The 19,289-nt window shown below is 34.5% G+C and overlaps 1 protein-coding gene across 6 annotated transcripts in view; it reads right to left on the bottom strand.

Moving 5' to 3' along the window:
• Nucleotides 1-19,289, bottom strand: part of LOC108977376 — a 115,500-nt gene that overhangs the window by 42,197 nt on the left and 54,014 nt on the right. For 5 of the 6 annotated variants that reach the window (XM_018947025.1, XM_018947022.1, XM_018947026.1 and 2 more), the window contains one exon: nt 12,580-12,613. The exons of the other annotated variant lie outside the window; for it this stretch is intronic. The gene's annotated coding sequence lies outside the window, so the exon portion shown is untranslated. The remainder of the gene's footprint in view (nt 1-12,579; nt 12,614-19,289) is intronic. 6 annotated transcript variants of the gene reach the window in all.

The raw sequence follows: 19,289 nt of genomic DNA, 5'->3' as shown, positions 1-19,289 counted from the left end.
CTTAACCTTCTTATGGAGCCAAGAAATACGTGCACCAAGTTTCAACATGATATCTCAATTTTTACTCAAGTTACAGCTTGCACGGACGGACGGACAGACAGACATCCGGATTTCAACTCTACTCGTCACCTCTGACTCTTTTAGTTTTAGGACTTACAAACAACCGTTATGTGAACAAAACTATAATACTCTCTTTAGCAACTTTGTTGCGAGAGTATTAAAATAATATCAAGGGGATCTAAATTTTTCCAAATTTAATCGCCAATTGTTCAAATACATTAAATTCTGTTTACTAAATAAATAAAAATCTCTTAAAAACATCGCAAATAAAAAAGTCGCGTGAATATAACCGCTTAAGCCGCTGGTATTATGGTTCAATTAATGTTAATTTGTTTTTGTAGCCATTTATTTATTGTGTGATTTACAGTAATTTCGATTAAGTTTTGTTTTTGTTTTCAATTTTCACGCCGCTTATCGTGTCGCTCTGCATTTGACGCCTCAACGTCACGGGCCTTCACTATTTCGTCACGAAAGCCAAAGTGAAGCAGACAAACTTTCACTTGAATTAAAATGTCGCCTGATGCTCATCAGCTAAGTGGCGCTGAGAGTTGCCGCCGCAACAAGCTTTTTTTAATTTTTCTAAGCGTCTTTTAATTTTTATGGCTTTTTGTCGCTACCTTTTTGTTTTCTCTCACACAGCCTTGTTTGCACTGTAATTTAGTTGCTGCAACTAGAGCGCGTGCAAACATAGGTAAGCATGTCTGTGTGTTGTTGCTTTGAAAGTCAATACAATTGGCAGTTGTCACAATCAGATTGTCGTATAGCTTTGGCTGCGGGGCGCCTGGAAGGCGACCTGAAATATCTGCACAAAGTCGCAGACATAAAGCAGTCACCTTGGTGACCATGAAGCAGCATAAGTAACTGTGTGTAGGTTTGTGTAAAATCTAATTTGTTGCAATCGCGCTGATTGCCATAGTTACCGAACTCAGCCTTAGCACATACACACACACACCAACACATATTTGTGTTTGTTTTTGGAATCAGGTCCATGCATAGCAACCAATTAACTGGCTTTGGCGTCGCTGAAGCTGCAATTAAAATGTGTTGCGCTTTTCGCTGAAGCTGTGCAAATTTTTTCGCTGGTATTTTCGTTGTTTTTTGCAACTTCTTCTTCCACTGCCACATTGTACCGTCCGTGCAACCTGTCACAGACAGCAGAAATCTTTTGTGGCATGCAACAACCGACAGCCAAAAGTGGCCTGCATTCCATATACAACAACAAATTATTATATATATATATATGTGAGTGTATGTGTATATTTATAACGGCAAAGTAGTGGCATCGGCAGAAATTTCTCGTTCATTTCGTGCACTCGCCTCTTTTTTCGACAACAATGTCACAATGAAAGTGCAAAGAATGACGTAAAAAACAGACAAAATGAAATTGAAAAATTGTCACAGTGAAAATACTAAATAAATACATGAAAAATTTCAACAACAAACACACAAATAGAGTGGAGTACCAACAAGCAGCGCACCCGGTGAGTATGGTGCAACAATGGCGGTGTACATGGCGTATGATTGAAGTTCATGCCACAATTATTTTATTTGTTGTTGTTTGTTTTGCTCTGCGTCGCAGTTGCTAAGTGGGCGTGTGTGTTGTTAAATGGGCGTACTCCGTTGGGCACTTAATAAATTTGTATCATGACAATGAAATCATGTGCATTGACAGCCTTTTTGCTTGTATCGCCGCGGGTGACCTTAAAAATCCATGCGAAGGCTGGCTCTTAATGCTGAAACGTTCAAAAAGTTGTTGTGTCGCATGTCTTGTTCAAGTATCGCTGTATTTGTGTGGAATTTAATATAAAATAAATATTTTTGAACTCTTGCTTTATAAGAGAATTTATAGAGAAGTACTAAAGCTTCATTTTTAATATTTTTTTTTGAATGCTTTTACAAACTTGCGACGATGATATCAATCAAATTCACAATATGAGTTCAGATGACCAAACAATATAATTAATTGAAAATAAAAGAAAATGGTAACAAAATTGGATCACAAATCAGGATCTGAGCTATGGACGTTCTCTTGTCCTTAAACCTTACAAGAAAATGCTTGAAGGACAGAAATTCAGCCAAAATAAAGAGGTAATCTTCGGACCTTATACAGTTTTTGCAAAAAGAGAGAAATTATCTGCAAAATTGTTATCGAAAATCGCTTTAATTGGTGTATCTACCTAGATGTTGGATTATAAAACCGAATTTTGGCAAAAGGAAATGTTATTCGTCAAACGTAGTTTTCAGCCTGACCGAAAAGTTTTTATTAACCAATATGGGTTCGATTAGGTTAGATAAGCTGGTAGGCTGATCCTCGCGCCTAATGCAGCGCCATGTTTCACTTTAACAGCTTTGAATGTGGATACTGTGTGATACTCAAAAAGTTCTACAAAAAAATCACCAAAACCTCTTAGTTCAAAGCGAACTTCCACAAATTTGTTACGACGGTTAATATCAATCCCTGTTACTTCGATAGGTGTGTTTAGTGAGTTCTCGGACTGAGAAAAGCTGGGTGTAGAGAAGATACTGCCTAGATAATTCTGCTTTGTCTATCTTCATATAACTTTGGCAAAAGGTTTTTGAAAAAAAACCTTTAAATGGGACGAGATGGTCTTTGATAAATGTTTGCTGAGTTTGCAGAAGATCCATCCTTTCAGATTTTGAGCGCAAGAGGACAACTATGTACCTAATCGATGAAATTGGGGTAAAAATGACATCATCGGCTATGACACTTCCGTCATTTACGCTACTATTGAGATCCCGAACAGATCTAATGCAAAAGCAATTTTATTTCTAATGAATTCATGCACTCATTGAATAGCTTTGACTGCACTGTTAGTGATCTCTAAGCCTGGAAATGCACCACACTATCGGAGGGAGTTGAGATCTTTCTGAAGGAACCTGTAATTCGGAGCAGTACTTCTATTACTACCTTGATGACAGCCACTTCCGTTTGAAAGACACAGTCTGGTGCCCAGTGGTTTGGAAGCTTGAAGCTGAAGTTGATGGAGAGCTTGTAAGACAAACATGCCTATTTCCATGTCTAAATCAAATTAAACGGTAATAGAAACACGAACAACCGATAATGTACACAACAAATAGAACACTGAGAATATCAAAGATTATAAAAGCCTCACAGCTTTTAAGATATCATTCTGAAATTTCGCACAAGTCCTTATCTCCTCAAGAAGCTGCTGATTTGTCGGAAACACTGATATCAGACCACTACAGCACATAGCTATGATAGCATCTAACCGACCAATATCAAGTCCATGAAAGATAACTTTTTTATCTGTGAGTAGTTACGGCTTTGGTACCATATTTTTCATTTCTTTGTGCAAAAGTGACTTTGTAATGTTATTTTAAATGGTATGTAAAACTAAAAAAAAAAACTTTAAATAGAAATATTTGGAAACCAAGTATTGCTTGCTGCATTGGTCGCTTGTTACATATCTCTAATTGACACTTAATTATTGGCAGCCAACGAAGCTGTCAACCTCAATCAGTTGTGAAACAACAATCAAATTAAATTTGAGGGACAACCGTCGAGTTGCGAGGGCTAACTTATAACGCTTGCTATTCAATACCGATGTTAACACAATTTTGAGGTAATCAGTTTTTCATTTTCGTTTTGACTAAATTTCGTAGTATTTCTATGCAGTTTTTTTTTTGATAACTTATGTGTAACCGATCACAACACACACATCAGCTAGCGCTCACTTGTGTTTGCTTTTGAAGCCTTTGTGTCGTTGTTGGCACTGTCATTTCAATCAAAACTGACACAATTACCTGCGTCACTCAGGCGCTGCGCTGCGCTGCGCTCTCCTCCAGTGGCTGCCAAACTCATTGCGTATGCACCGCACTTAAGGATGCTTTCAATTTACGAAAATTCGAAGCAATAAAATGCAGACACAATGCAATAACAACACAAACAACCGCACCAACGGCACATTTAGTATAAAGCCCAATAGCTATGGGAAACTTTAAGATTTGCATTTTCAAAGCTGCAGGCAAAACTTTGGTAAATCAATACAGGTGGAAGGGGGTGGTGAACTGGTCTGCAGCACAAGTTTTATGGTTGCGTTGCAGAAAAATGAAAATAAAAGTAAGAAAAAATGAAAATCTTTGCACGCTTGCTCCAGCTTCTGCAAAGTTTTTTGTTTGGCTCACACTTTGTGCCACTCTGGTGTTGCTTTTGTTATTGCTGAGGTTCTTAAGCAAAGTTCAAGCAACGGTCAGCGAGTGTACGAATTTTGTATGGTTTTTTCTTTTTGTTTTTTGTTTTAAGTGCAAAGTTTACTATTCTCTTTATGCATTGGAAATTGCTGCCATTGTAGTTGCCACACTCTCACATCAGTGCATTTGTTTTTGTAGTTAGTATTGAAGTATATTGAATTGTAATTTGGCAAAAGTGATTTTGGGTAAATTAAATTTGTTCCCAGAATTGTTGTCACAGAAAAGTTTCTTCGAAAGTTTTGGCAAAACTTTAAAAGTTCAGTTGGGCAGTAAATAACGGGCGTTATGTTATTTTTGTGCGTCACGTGTGTCTGTGGCTTGAGGCTGCCATACTCTAATAGTACAAGAAGAGAATTTAAAATTAGAATAAAAGGTACCGTTATTTTGAACTTAGTGGGTAAACTTTGCTTTCAACAAGTTTTGTCTATGATTTTGATTAGAATATTTGAATGAGAAAAACTAGTCTTCAGAAATATTATACGGTTGGTGCGTATGAAATTGATTGGAATCCATTTATAGCTCATATTGTCCGAGACTGCTCGCAAATATGGCAGTGATACTTATGAGAGACGAAGAAAGAAACCAGTGAAATATTTCTGTAGGATTTTATTTTTTTTAATTCTAAACGTAAATTTTCCAAATTAGTAGCTTTTTGTCATGCAATTTAAATATTACAAAAAAAAAACGTAATTTCTAGTAGAAAGTATTTATTTATTTTAGTAAGTATTTATTTTTATTTGCTTATGCAGCACACCTTCCGTGGCATTTAAAATTTCCGTGTCGCAGACATACTTATACATACATATATTGAAAGTCAAAAGCGAAGGCAAATAAAACATAATAGCATGAAAGCGGAAAATCGAAAACAGTCACTTTTTGGAAATGTAGCACTTTGGCGACACAAAGGGTTCATTAAAAGGAAATAGCGTGGAACGCAGTAAATATCAACAATAATAACAACAGGGACATAACAACGACATGCTATTGACATTTGCATGAAAAAAGCCACAACAGAACAATAAAAAAGCCGCATAGTCAGCATTCACATCTACAGCCCACGGGCATTGAAATAGTTAAATTTAATATATATATATGTATGATTACGGAATAGCTTAAAGAGTTTAAAAGTCCAACAGTATAAGCATAAAACGAGTTGTAGGCATAAAAAGCCAACGAACGCAAGAGCCGACAACTCCAACGAATCCATTGGTCACAGATGCTTGAGTGACCGAGTGGCAGCCGCAGCGACAGATAAAATGCATTCAAAATTGAATACCTTAAGTAAGAAATGCAGTTTTTAGGTACCACATGACTGCGAGAAGTGTAACTGTCTGCCGTTTTCCGCATAACATTGAAGTGGTGGCTACCCTGTAGGAAAAATTGTAATGTCTGTATTAACACAAAGATGTAAAAAGAGATAAGAAGTTTAAGTGGAATTTCATTCTAAATATTTTATAGTAAAAACCCGAAATTAACTTCGCTAGAGATAGTTGTTATTTAAAATACATTTATTCCGCTGCAAAATAAGGTGTATGATTTCGATGTTCGAATAATAAAAATAGTTTGAAAACAGAGTTTTTTCTTTGCAACAGCATAAGAAAATCGCAAAAAGTTTATAGGGATGCTCTGGCTGGAGTTTGCACTCTTGCAAAATAGAAAAAATTCCGCTCCTGGGAAATTTAATAAATGAGGAAATATAATAACAAATAAAGCAAAATAATATAAATTTACAAAATTGTATGTGTTTAGTAATCGGTAATTCATTTTTAAAATTTTAATTTCCTTCATCCCGTATCCGATCTTTATGAAGGCATCTGAAAAAAGTTCTCTTGCAGTCTTGTCTTGCATTGATAAAGATTTGCCTGCTTAATATTATCTCTAAACCAAAAATTAAAATATTTATTATTAGAACACATAGATAAGGTAATGAAGAAAGAATTAGTGAAAATTTTGATTTTTGGCAAAATGGCGGCTTTCTGAAAAAAAAACGATTTTTTTGAAAGTCAATACTATAATAAAAATCTCTTTTGAAAGTTCAAGTAGATCGGTTAAGTTTTTCTAGAGAAATCTTCATTAGCGACTTCAGCTCACTGAACATTTTTACAATTTTTAGAGCCGTTTACACTAAGATAAAAAGTGTTGATAAATACAAGACATTTGATATCAAAAAAATAAAAACCGCAACTATATAATATGAACGTAAAAATCTTTTAGAATCTAAGACTGCAATTCCTACTGGGCTTGCATACACACTGTCTGTCGCTTTGGGGACACTCACTTTCACTTTATAAGCATAAATCTTCTTAAATGATTAAAAACTACTTATATTTTTTGGCTTTTTATTACACAATACTTTTTTTCGTTGTTTTGGGCGACCGACTGCGTCGCTGTCCATCGCCTGCCGCACACAATCTAAAAATATAAAATAATTCATTTTCATGTAGCGTAACTTTAGGTTTGTGTGCGTCTACAGCCAAAATTGAATGTGCATAGATATGTTTTGGCATTCTCTAAATCACTCTTTATGAATATTTGTTTCCAGTACACCATTCCGTAAATGAATAGATACACGAGTGATGGCACGAATTTTCCTATAAATCTATTTGAATGGGCATTTAATTAAAATCTCAGCTATTTCCGTTTATCTTTCACTTACTCGGTTCGAAGTGGATGAGAATTAGAAGTGCATGAATCAATATTAGATTTAATTCGATTTACTCGGATCGCATGTAAATATTGTTAGCTGGAGTATTTTGCTTTCATTAAGATAGTTGATTTTTAATTAATTTTCAGGTGCTGCGACAGTGAAGCAATTGTCTAATGCGAGCACCTACTATAGATTTCTGAGTCAGCAACAGCATCATCTGATTGTATGTTCGCCCGTGGCGCCATGACTACTAAAAACCATATATCCATATATGTATCTATATGCATATGTATGTCTGTGGTTCATGTTTATGAACTCATTCAATTAAATTAATTTTCAATATAGTAAGTCTGATTTTTACTCAGAAGAGTATTTGTTACGGTAATTTGAGACAAATTGCTAATGAAATCGATGTAGAATTAATGGCAATAAATATTACAAAAGTTGGAGTTATAGATTACCGTTTATACAGACTCATCTAAAATGTCTAAACAAAGGTAAAAGGTAATTAATAAGAATGAGGTTTCTAATTTTTGCTCGAATGTCATAGACTACTACTACATTTAAGTATTTTGTTAGAAAAAAATTGAAGCAATAATGATCAGTGATCTTTCAATAATTACCACGAACAAGTTCCTCTAACAAAATATAGCATTAAATTAAATTATTGACATTTTTTTACTTCAAAATTCGACGAGATGTTTAAACCAAACCTTCTAGTTAATGCTTTAGATTAGGTTAGATTAGCCTGGTAGTCCAATGAGCCATGCATAGACCAGTTTTGGTCAGCTACTATGCCCTCTGTGACCTTACTATCGATAGCTACTGCAGTGTATCATACCGTTGCTTACATCATAGTTTGCCAATACGGGACGAGTGCACAAGATATGCTCCATCGTTTCTCTGTTGCCTTACTCTAGACACTTTCTGCAGTCTTTTCGACAGTGACCGGTTAGTATTCCGAAAATGTTAGTACAGTCTCTCCTATCGAGTGCCAATAGGTGTTTTGTGTATCTACCGTTTTGCACATGACTTTTGCAGTTTAGCACCCAGGTAGTTCGGATCATCGTGTTTTAATTTTCTTTACCAGATCATCGTATAGAAAATGTATGGGATTCCCAATGTTGATAACGTTTCGGCTGCACAGATCCGTGGCTTTCGCAATAGTAAAGACCTCAGCTTGAAATATACTGCAGCCGCCCGGCAACTTAAAAAGCTGCACCAACTCTATCGTTCATTTTCGAGCGATCTGTATAAATGTTAAGACCAACCGATCTGTGCCCGAATATTCTATATGTAAATTTTCTTGTGTTTAATTGGGAGTCTACGATTAATAGTCGAAGATCACATTGGCATCGTTGGAATATCGGAAAGATCAGTGAAAATTATTTTGAAAGATCATTTGGGTCAAAGAAAAGTGAAAGCACGATTAATATCTGTGAAACAATGCTTTCCGATTAATAGGTTGTCATAAAATGTATTATTACTGGCGATGTGTCTTGGATCTATGATGATCAATCCGCCGAATATCGAAGCCGAAAGAACCACTTCAAAGTAAATCAATATTGTTTGTTTTCGAGTTTTCGTCGATTATCGAGGTGTTTTTCATTCCGAATGTGAATGAGGAATACTTTTTGAGCGTTATGAGTCATTTACCCGAAGCTATTCGTAAACCGGAATTATGGGTCGACAACTCTTGGGTTTTGCACCACGATAATGCACCGTCGAATAGTGTATTGATTTTTCGTGAGTTTTTCGCCAAATTTTCAACCCATATCGTGCCGCAACCACCATATGCACCAGATTTAGCTCTGTGTGATTTTGACTTTAACAACTGTTGTGAGGTTTGGAAAAATCGTTACACAAGTGCATTGAGGCCAAAGGGAATCACTTTGAGGAGGACGTTATAGATTTTGAATATTCCGAAATTGATAATTATGAACAAAGACTTATTATTTTTTGAATTTAAGAATTATGTACGTAGTTGGTTCATTACACATGACATCTTCACCTTCCGAAGTCCTCTAAGAAAATCTGTGCAAGCATATTCTTCATTAAGGAACTATATTCATATGTACATACATATGTAAGTATAAACACCTAATTTATTACAACAGTGAGCATATATATTCATATACTTATGTATATACAATGTATACATACTTATCCATTATTTAAGCTTAAGCCCATAGGCTAGTTGCTACTGTATCTTCCTGTTGTAAGTCATTCATCAATTTAGCAATGCGCTTTGCAATAAGCTTCAAGGAAGAGGCAGTGCAATACCTAGTTGTCTGTCCATATGTCTGTAAGTAGATAGTTGCAGTTAGACAAGTGCATTATGAATGCGCAATATTTCTTGCATTTACATACGGACAAGCATGTTTATATTCGAATGTTCGTTTGCCAATAAACATATGTGCATATACTATATGTGTATGGATGTTACTGTTTAATGCGAACGTTGCACTAAGCCGCGTGCCAGTTGTTTTACATACCAACATACGTACACACATAATTTGTTTGCAAATTTTTGCTTCGCTTCGCTTCGTTTTTTATTGCCTTTCGCATCTTTGCGAGAATTATGCTTCCTGGTTGTCGGTTAGCCCATTTACATGAAAAGCATTAAAAGCTACTGCTCGCTACTGGCGTTCATGTTGCATACAGACAGTCACACATATGTACATACAATTATAGATATATTTCTGGCAACCAACTGTATACAAATATACAGATTTTTAAAGAAGCATATTGTAAACACATACATACATATATAATATATATAGTTTTTTTTACAATTATGTTTATGTACGTGCAGTATCTGCTTTTGGCTTACGAATCTTCTGTCATAATTTTCATTTCGCTCTTTTTTGGCTTAATCAGATTTATAACACATATTTCAAAATCATTCAGCCATCAATCCAGACACAGCAGCACTTTACGCGATTGCATCAGAGCGCTTAAGCTGATTTTCGCAGAGATACATACATACACATGTATGTAGATAATTTTTATCTTTATTTGTGAATATGTAGAACTATACATGCTGTTGAGTATATATACATATATGGATGTTGCTACGTGCATCTTGATAAGTTGTATATCATTTTGTGTCTTGTGGTCACACACATGCAATTTCCTGCATACTTTGTACATATATATTATATTATGTATCTATATACATATATGTAATTTCGCTTGCTCATCTGCCAAGTCAAGCGCCTAGATTAGAAAACAATAACAACATTCAAAAAACATAATTCTCTAACTCAACATCCTTTTACGATTTGTGATTAATGTGGTTCATGGCGCGAACATGAGTTTAGCTAAATCTTGGCCACCCAACAATGCACGTGCAACAAAAACAAAATATCATCTATAAATGTTTGAACATGCACACACACACATATCCGTTGAGTCCAATTTTCGATTAATTCGAGCATTTCGCCTGGTAATTTGCGAATGACACAAGTGCTGTTTTGTTCCAAGGTCTGAATCCAAACGGTATTATCTGCATAGACCTTAGACTTTACATATCCCCACAGGAAAAAGGCCAACAGTGTTCTATTATATGATCTTGGTGGGCAATCGAGCAGCCCAAATCGTGAAATTATCTACTCACCGAAGTGTTTTCTCAATAAATCTATTGATTGAGAAGTGATGCCGTCTTGTTGAAACTAAATGTTGACGAGATCACGAGCTTAAATTTTACGTATCAAAGTTATCATAACACAACAACCGTAGCCTTTGACGGTTAAATTTTCATCGGCATCATTTGTGAAGAAATATGGATCGATGATTCCACCGGGACGACCAACACCGAAGCGTGCGAAACACATTTTTTACAGAACGTTAATTTTGGTAATATAGTGGAACGATTTGTAACGTAAACTTCAGGCGTAAGTCTGTCCATGATGAAATGCCAAACAATACTGAACAAAAGTAATGTAACAGCTTGATACGCCTCTCACGTGATCTGCCAAAAGGGTTTTACAAAAATGACCTCTACTTGGCTCATCCGTTATATAAAAAAAAAAAAACGTTTACTTCGGTTGGACCGAAGCTATAATGCCTTTTACAATTGAGTTTTTTTGTAACATAAAATATCTGTATCGTGATTTGGATCCATCAGTATGAGTGGTAGCTACTAACTATGTATACGCTACAATGTTCCGATGTGCCTGAGATTAAAATTATCAAAAAGTTTTCCACGTAAGGACCTCAGTTTAATGGAGTACAACAACTATATTGTGTAGGGGAAAACAGATCATATCGAAGGCTCCGACTTCTTGCAGAGAAAGGAATGCGTGTAAAAGTTCAGACCAATATCTCAAAAACTGCGGGAATAGTTCAGAAGGGTGGAGCCACGTGCAGCAGTTCACGTAAGTTCTCTGAGCGCCATTCACTTGGGAGTGGTCAGAAACGATTCTTTTATACATGGCTTAAGCAACTCACGAGCTCTGATCTTAAACCAAGTATCCAAGTTTAAAGGCGAGGTAAAGTGAAAAGACAAAACATTCCTCCCCAGGGTAGTGCAGACAGACATGGCTAAATCCAATGTTAAACACTTCTTGGTAAACTTTGTGTGCATGGTATATAAATTGGTGTTATGTGCTGTTCTCTAGGATAGTGGCCATAAAATTTAATAGCTTCTTAGAATTCGCTTATAATTGGAAATTTAAGCCGAGCAATCCAAAAAGTTTCATGTTCTAAATATGAGGTGCTGAAGAATTCACTAGATCGAATTTATCGTTAACAAATTGGAAACAAACTTAAGGTAATTCAAGAACCTCGCCTAGATTATAGATTTATTGCAACTTTTATCCGAAAGTACCATTCTATGAATCTTACAATCAAATTTTAATCTTGTGATTTAGATTCTAAAAATTTCCTTCGATTTTTTTTTCATAAAAAAAAAATTAATATCACTAGTAAATAATGAGGGCATAAAATCCAATTGATTTTCTAACTCCACCATAGTTAATAAATCATATACATATGGTATATATCTATGTTTATGTACTCTAACTGCAACAACTTGAGTGTGCAACATCCAAAGCGCATTATTTTCTCACATTTCTACTTTGCAGTTGGCTTGCTTGCAATTCAATGCATAAACACCAAAATACCACAGAAACATAAACATTTGCTTGTGTCCATATGTAAATACACATGTTGTAAGTAAACAAATTTGAATTTAGTTGCAAACAGAAAACATATGCCACATACGCTTGGGCTAATGCGAAAGCGAAAAGTGAATTTCTACCTTGAAACAGCAAGTTTTGCAATTAAAGTGTGAAGTTGCTTCTACTTATGCACAGAAAAAGCGCACACATAGCAATGCAAATATGTACTTAAGTGTTATGTGTGCATAAATTTGCTATTTTTGAGAAGGTGAGTTAATTAAGTGCCGATATATACATATACCATATCTACTATATATGCACATGTTTGCTTATTTATACATATACTGGCAATGTTCTTCGTTGCAAGTCGCGTTAGAATCATATTCACTAGGCGGATGACGTGGCGCTTATGTGTTGCACAAACTTATGCATTTATTAAGTTTAGTTATTAATGAAAAGTGAAAATACATGGAATTTTGCTGTTTAACTTTCAGATGTAGTAGCTGTTTCACTTACCTTCTAAAGTTGCATTCACTCTTTGCTTATGGTGCTGAAATGAGACAGCAAAACATAAAAGCGAGATTAATTGAAGTTACAAGTAATTTGTATTACATTCTTAAGAAATTTCTTAAGCATATTACTTCATTAAAATATCGCCCTTATTGACCTAAATAAATATGAAAATATATGATATGGTTGGGACATTATTATCAGAAAACAAGTAAGGAAGGGCTAAGTTCGGGTGTCACCGAACATTTTATACTCTCGCATGATAAAGTGTTAATCGAAATTTCAGGCGTGGTTGTGAACCGATTTCACCCATATTTGGTACATGTCATTACGAAAATATTATATACCGAATTTCATTGAAATCGGTGGAGTACTTCCTGAGATATGGTTTTTGGTCCATAAGTGGGCGACTCCACGCCCATTTTCAATTTTTAAAAAAAGCCTGAATGCAGCTTTCTTCTGACATTTCTTCCGTAAAATTTAGTGTTTCTGACGTTTTTTGTTAGTCGGTTAACGCACTTTTAGTGATTTTCAACATAACCTTTGTATGGGAGGTGGGCGTGGTTATTATCCGATTTCTTCCATTTTTCAACTGTACATGGAAATGCCAAAAGGAAGCGACTATATACAGTTTGGTTGATATAGCTATAGTAGTTTTCACGATATGTACAAAAAAGTTAGTAGGGGCGGGGCCACGCCCACTTTTCCAAAAAAAGTACGTCCAAATATGCTCCTCCCTAATGCGATCCTTTGTGCCAAATTTCGTTTTAATATCTTTATTTATGGCTTAGTTATGACACTTTATAAGTTTTCGGTTTCCGCCATTTTGTGGGCGTGGCAGTGGGCCGATTTTGTCCATCTTCGAACTTAACCTTCTTATGGAGGCAAGAAATACGTGTACCAAGTTTCATCATGATATCTCAATTTTTACTTAAGTTACAGCTTGCACGGACGGACGGGCGGACAGACAGACAGACATCCGTATTTCAACTCTACTCGTCACCCTGATCACTTTGGTATATATAACCCTATATCTAACTCTTTTAGTTTTAGGACTTACAAACAACCGTTATGTGAACAAAACTATAATACTCTCTTTAGCAACTTTGTTGCGATAGTATAAAGATACTCTCTAAATTTCATTAATATATTGTTACAAAAAAGTAGACGTAAAAGTATAGTGTAAATAAAACGAAAAATATTTAATTATTCATCAAAATTTTTTTTGTTGCCTCCAAAGTATCCAGCAAAATCTTTCAAAAGGATTCGTGAGAATGTCAAGCTAACGGTTTCTACCTTTTTTAAATATTTTAATCAATTGAAAAGGTTGAAAGTCCTCCAGAACGAGTCATGTCTTCAACGATCTTTCGACGGTCTTTCAAGGCTTTGCACCACTCGGTTTTGATACTGCTGAATCACTGTAAGATTTTTCCAACATTCGTAGTAAATCCGCTAACAAAATTTGGTTAGAAATACAAAATTTAAGACAAGTTCTTTATTCGATATTTTTATCCTTTGCAAAACCGCATGCACTACTACGGTGAACCGACTTAAGTAGGTGTTATAAGCAAACTGATTGGACTGATCGGGCTCATATTCGGCATAGAAGTTAAGGACAGTCCTGCCAACTTAGCAAAATACATTTTTGAAATATCATTTACCCAGGGAATTTAAATTACAGTTTCTACTTTTTTGTCACAATGTATATGTGAAAGATTGGCCGATATCTTCGGTATAAAGTGCGATATAGTTACAGCTACGCAACTTTTTTTAGACGGGGCTTAAATGAGTTTCACGGCTACACAGAAAACCTTTTTTTATTATCTAATTCAATTCTATATTTCTATATTCTAAAGAAAAAAGAACCTACTTGTTCGCAACACTATTCTTAAAAACATTTACCGTCTTCATTACAAAAAAATAAAAATTATCTATAGTTTTTTTCTGGCGTTATTCTAGAATGGTGACATGGTTTCAAACAATGGATCGATAGTGTTTAAAGCAAGGTAGAATGTGTAGATTTGATTAAAGAAATAGTATGTGTACTTTCAATGAACTTTGAAATATCATACCAACAGAAGCGTACTGCAGATGTAAGTTAGCCTATATTCGGTTTAACGCCATAATTGTTTCTTTATGCCTTATATATAAATTGGTACTAGAGTTTTCGGAACATAATAGAAAACTTGATCTTTCTAGATGCTTGAGGGATTAACATAATGGTAAAAGTTTCGCAAGGATGACTTTTCAAATAAAATTGAGCTTAAACAGCACAAATTCGGAAAACCAATGAACCATCCCAATTACTATATAGTTTGTGTAGAAGTTGGAAATGAAAACGCCAGCTATTTCTCACCGCAAAGAAAGTTGTTATAATGTAATGGATTGCAAATCCTCTAAACTCAATTGAAAACAAGTTTTTTGAAATGAAAAGGATTTAACGAAAATCTATTGTCAATGTAAGTTTTCGGATTGTGAATGTAATTGAGTGGATACACAATTTTTTAAATCGTTGACACAAATTCGAAATTGTTTGACTAACAAAGCTTATGGTGGCTATTAATCTATTCAAAGAAAAATAATGGAAATCCCGATAATGCTTAAGGAAATCATCAAATGCATAAAAAACAATCAACTTAATTTCGGCTTTTGTGCGTCGAAAAGCAATCGAAAGCAATTAAAAGCCAATAAGCTAGACGGACAATGAAACAAATGAGGAACGAAAAAACTACAATCATATTTACATATATAAGAATTTCATAGCTAATAAAGCACGAAAAACAATAAGTAAAGTAGACAAAAGGAAAATATGTTGAATAAGTAGAATATAAGACTATATACGAAAGCAGTTTAGGGTGATGGTATAAAAAATTATGATTTGAATAATATATATTTTTTTTTGAATATATGTTGACTACTATCTTTAGATTTAAAATTCTGTAATATATTTTTTCTTGTTTCTATACTTTTTCCTTGTCATAAACGGCACACCCTAATGCACATAATTACACACAACATATAGCGTTTTCAGCTGGTGCAGAAAATGAAAAGTTGTAAATCACGTTCTACTGTATTTTTCTTTTTTAATAACCAAGCCATTGGGGGTGGGGTAAACGACTCAAACACTCCGCGCCGATGCACGACTGTGCTTTTGGTGGCAACACATACACACAAATTGGTAAAAAACAACAACATATAGCAAAACAAAGGTGTGTTGCAAGTGCATAATTTGCCGTTGATTCGATGATTGTAATTGTAAGTTTTAATACGTACATACACACAGCCATACATAAATCATGCATATATAATTTGTGCTTTAATCACGCTTAAAAGCATTGCGGTTTATTTAATTTACATGAATGAGCTGATTGGCAGGCGATTGTGTTGCTGCAGGTGGTCACAGTCCGGACATGGCCAATTGGCTGGTTGAGAGCACACGAATTGGTTCAACGTGTCACAAAGTGGAAAGCCAATGTTGTTTTTCTTTTTATTGTAAATACTTCCTTTCACTCCTTTATTTCTCCTTTTACTACATTCTTGCTGTGCTAACAATTGATTTTTGTTTATTTTGCACTTTTCCTGCAATTCAACGGTCGATTTTTATATTTTTCCGAATATTCTAGTCGTTTTGTTGCTTATTTTTTATGTATATTTGTTGTTATTGTTTAGTGTTACTGCGCTCTAATTGCATTTGGCACGAAATTGTGTTTCATTCTAGTTTTATTATCGAAATAAATGAACGCTTGCTTATTGCGCCGCCGCCGTGTGTTGTTGTCGTAGAAAGAGGCCGAACGTGTTAACCTTGATTTTGTGCAACGGTGGCCCCAACAGCACTGTAATTTACTAGCAGTCGTGGTCTTTATGTTTCACTACTTTTATTTGCTGTTCTGTTTTAATGTTCTACTGTCAGATAAAATATATTCTGTTTTAAATAATCCATAATGATAATTTTCTGTCTGATTTATTCAGAGTTAATTGGTTTAATCGCTTTAAAAAGTGTGCAAGTGTTTAGAATAATTAATGATCATGTAGTTGAAAAGTTGTTGTTGGTTAATTAAACTCACTAATTGAAGAAAACCATTCTTACATTTTAAATTAAACCGATTGAATCAAGTATTTAATGTGGCATTTGCTTTAAGTTTCGCCTTTTTATGTATAAACTGTAAGGTTAACTTCGAAGAACTTCTGTAATACTTAGAAAAAATAGAAAAATCGTTAACTTTGGATGCACTGAAAATAATTCATAATACCATTCATAGATTAGTTTCTTATGACATGAAAGAGTATAGGAAATCTTTATCTTCATTTTGATAGGTCAGCTTGTATAGGCAGCTATTACTATGCTGTGATGGTCCGATTTTAGGGGTTACATGATCTTATGGCTTTATAAAATCGATTGTTGTTATTATCTTATTAAATTCTACAGCTCCTCTAGAATATTGTTCTATATTTTCAAGTTGATCAAAGTCTAGCTAAGCTGAGTGCACCTTCTTTAAACGGGTTTTGCTCGAAACTGTGTTTTTAAAGTCGGTTGGAAAGATTCCTCGAGAACTATTCAACCGATCTTCATGAAATTTTACACAGGTCTTTAGATACAATTCTTAAAAACTTAAACGAAAGATTGTTTTTCGTTTACAGCTATTTGAAAAAAAAAATTTCACTGAAATTTTAAATTTTTCTCAAATTGTCTGCCGATAGTAAAATTTTCAGTTTTTTTCCTTCGTCCAAATTCTAAGTTAAGGTTTTAACTAAAACACGTATTTTTTCACTTTAGTTGATCCTGTATGGAGTTATTCTTGCAATAATATATAATAGTATATATTTGTAACGAAAAAAAATTCGAATACAATGTTTAATTTTTTATATGAGAAAAAACTGTTGAAAAAGGCTTTTTTACCCGAGGAAAGGCATGTAACCCCTTAAACAATATGTTCGGAGACTATACCGTTGCTTTGGATAAAAATCTTCGTTGAATTTTCTGAAGATATCTCATCGAATAAAAACATTGTCAATGCAAAGACTTGATTCTGATCGATGAGTTTGACAGGTTCTGACAAACGAGCAGCTTCTTTAAAAAGAAATCAAAATTTCTAATCGATATCTTGAAAACTGTAGGACTATTTCGGACTACCTGAGCAAACAACGTCAAACTGAGAATATTTTTTGTCATGAAAAGTTATTTCAAACTTCAACGAAAATATTGCTGCAACAATTCTAATTGCCTCCTTTTATCAAAAATAAATGAATTAAAATGATGTAGTAGTTATACCTTTTAAAGTGTTTTATAAAAATGAATACGCTCTTAAAGGCAACTTCGAAATGGAAGTAAAAATAATAACAAATGAAAAATAATTTATCGAAATACCGTTGTGTTACTTGTATACAGGTATGACATACTACAAGGCCTCTTTTCCAGTAAACTTTTCAACACTTTAAATTTTTTATTTTTAATAAACAAATTCGTTTTGTAAATGAGCAGCTAAACTAAACATGTCCGACTTAAATAGGTATTGGTATCTCTAATTCTTCACTATTGGGCATTGCTCTTAATCTCAGCGGTATTTCTTGCTAAACTTTGATAATTACAATAGCTTAATTATCTGCCAAACAGCGCAAAGGGCCCTAAAGAAGTAAGCCACTAAATCCAGCGATTAATCGCAATTAAATGGCAAGCAATAATTCGCGCATGCATACTTTGTTAGATATTTATAGAGCAAGAGGTTCGAAAAAGGCATTTTGTTAGCATTCTTTGCAGTCAAGACGTATTATCTTCGTCTTCGCCTGCTTCATGATCGCCCTCTTTGCGGTGGCAGCGGCGGCGGCAGCGCTACGTGAGCTGAATTGAGGTTAATTGACATTTTGCATAACTGCAAATTGAGTGCACAAATTGAGAGTTGTCGAAATACACAATAAATTTTATTTAACAGCCCATCTCCTACTTCACCTTCTCATGGCATTCATACACACCGTCGCATCGAATTCAAATGCTAAATTGATGACTCAGTTTGTATTGGCCACGCTCACAATATGGCCTGTGTGATTGTTTGCGGGTAATTTATGAAGGGATGCCAAGGGCAACGAACGCTTGCGACAGCAACAAGGCGAAATCAGCGCTGCGCACAAAAACTATAAACCGCAATAAAAGTGTATTGATTGAGAAAACTGCGATAATTTGCCGAGATATTCATTTTATGCAAAATATCGTTTGCATAAATCAATCTTTTTTCGAGTTTCAGTGACAAATTAATAAATAGTTGAATGCGGCAAATTTGTAAATGTATGCACGTTTGTGTATGTTTTTATAGCTAGTAAATTTAACTGAGCGTGGTAAATGAAAACGTAAAAATAATTTTTATACAAAAACTTGCAATTTTTTTTCACCGCAAATCTACTGTAGGATGAAAATTAGACTTCTGAACGCCAATATTCGTAAAAGCTGACAATAAAATATTTTTATTGATAATTTATAAATATTTTGTGGTTTGGTTGGTTGGTCCCGATTAATCAAAGAAAATTAAGTTAGCGTAAATACATACAACTTTATAGACCACCGTACTCACTTAATACTCAAAACTGTTGCCTACATTTAGGAGAAGGTTGAAATTATTACTTACAACTGTTGCCTATACTTAGGAGAAAGTTGAAATTAGTATGTCCGCCTTGTATGAAAATAATATATTATGGAATTGCTCAGTTAAAGCAAATGACCTTTGAAA

This window comes from Bactrocera latifrons, unplaced genomic scaffold (genome assembly GCF_001853355.1).
Source record: "Bactrocera latifrons isolate USDA-ARS-PBARC rearing strain unplaced genomic scaffold, ASM185335v1 scaffold_88, whole genome shotgun sequence".
Taxonomy (NCBI): domain Eukaryota; kingdom Metazoa; phylum Arthropoda; class Insecta; order Diptera; family Tephritidae; genus Bactrocera; species Bactrocera latifrons.
Note: the sequence above shows the minus strand (reverse complement) of the source record. Positions and strands in the feature narration are given on the sequence as shown.